Below are 1,408 nucleotides of genomic sequence, written 5' to 3'. Positions count from 1 at the left end.
TTTGTCACGTCCGTTTAGTTCTCAAATCTCGAGAAGTAAAGGTTTTACATGGTTATGTGATCGATGTCTCTGTCACTTTAGATATCAACAGTCGCTTGACAAACACAAAGAAGATTGTGCAAAGTTGAATAAAGTACGGATGATAATGCCTCAAGAGAAGGATAAAATCCTTAGCTTCAAAAATTTCAAACATGCTGAAGCTGTACCATTTGTTGTCCATGGAGACTTGGAGTGTATCATAGACGTAAAAGAAGATAATCTTCATATTCCTCATCGTGCTGAATTTTACGTGAAATGTGTTTTCGATGATTCGCTATCAGAATTTAAAATCCGGAGAGACGTTCATTGTATTGAGTAGTTCACAACAGAGATGAAATTGTTAGCATATAAAGTCGATGGTCATTTGAAGAACAAGGTAAAACTGGAAACATTATCAGATGAGCTAATGAATAACTTTCAATCTGCAACCATCTGTCATATCTGCAAGAAGCCTTTCATCAAAGACGTCAAGGTTAGGGATCATAATCATCTAACAGGACAATATCGTGGATCGGCGCATAACAGTTGCAATTTGGTTTATCAAGATTCTCACACCATTCCGATCGTATTCCACAATCTCTCCGGTTATGACGCTCATTTCATCATTCGAAGTATTGCAACATCATTCGACGGTAATGTGAAAATTCTTCCAGTGAATAAAGACCGATATATTTTGTAAGGGTTGTTCACCCAGGAAAAATCCAAACTAGTCGAACGCGAGCGCTTGAACCGAGAGGTTGAAATAATCTCTCGGCGTGCTGGATGGTGGAATGGCTGAAGAAGCCAGGATAAGGAGTTTCGGACTCCACGTCGCCTCGGTGAATAACCGTTGGCGGCGAGCGTAGGGGGATGCTCCTGCATTCCCCACTAGGAAAAAAGGAGTTATTTCGGCACACGAGGTGACGACTTAGTTGTTTTCGGCGTCATCCGGCTCGGCGAAACAAATGCCGAGCACATGGGCCCGTGGGTCTGGAGTAGAGATCGTCCTCCTGTCGACCCGACCATGTGCCGACATTTGAGTACCCGGAGGCGGTGACGAGCGATGACCGAAGCGGTAACTGGTGGCCGAGAGTGTGGGTGGTCGTGAAGTGGGTAACAGTGTTCCACTTTGGTCGGATCAGCCTCTCGGCGTCCCAGGCTCTGAGGAGTCCCGGCTGATTCGCATTTAGCTCTGAAAAACTCCCCCGAGTCGAAATACTCAGGAGGAGAATGAACACTGGTAGAGTCGAAAGATTCTCCAGGAGGTCATGAATTTAATTCATCCTGGAAAGTGATGCCGCAAGGTATAAGACACGGCTTGCAAAGGCTCGTGAGGATGTGGTGGTAATACTCCTGGTGGACCTCGCCCACTCTACCGTATCACGCTGAT

The sequence above is a fragment of the Diachasma alloeum genome, unplaced genomic scaffold (genome assembly GCF_001412515.2).
Source record: "Diachasma alloeum isolate Michigan unplaced genomic scaffold, Dall2.0 Dall_scaffold_01302, whole genome shotgun sequence".
NCBI classification, from domain to species: domain Eukaryota; kingdom Metazoa; phylum Arthropoda; class Insecta; order Hymenoptera; family Braconidae; genus Diachasma; species Diachasma alloeum.
Note: the sequence above shows the minus strand (reverse complement) of the source record.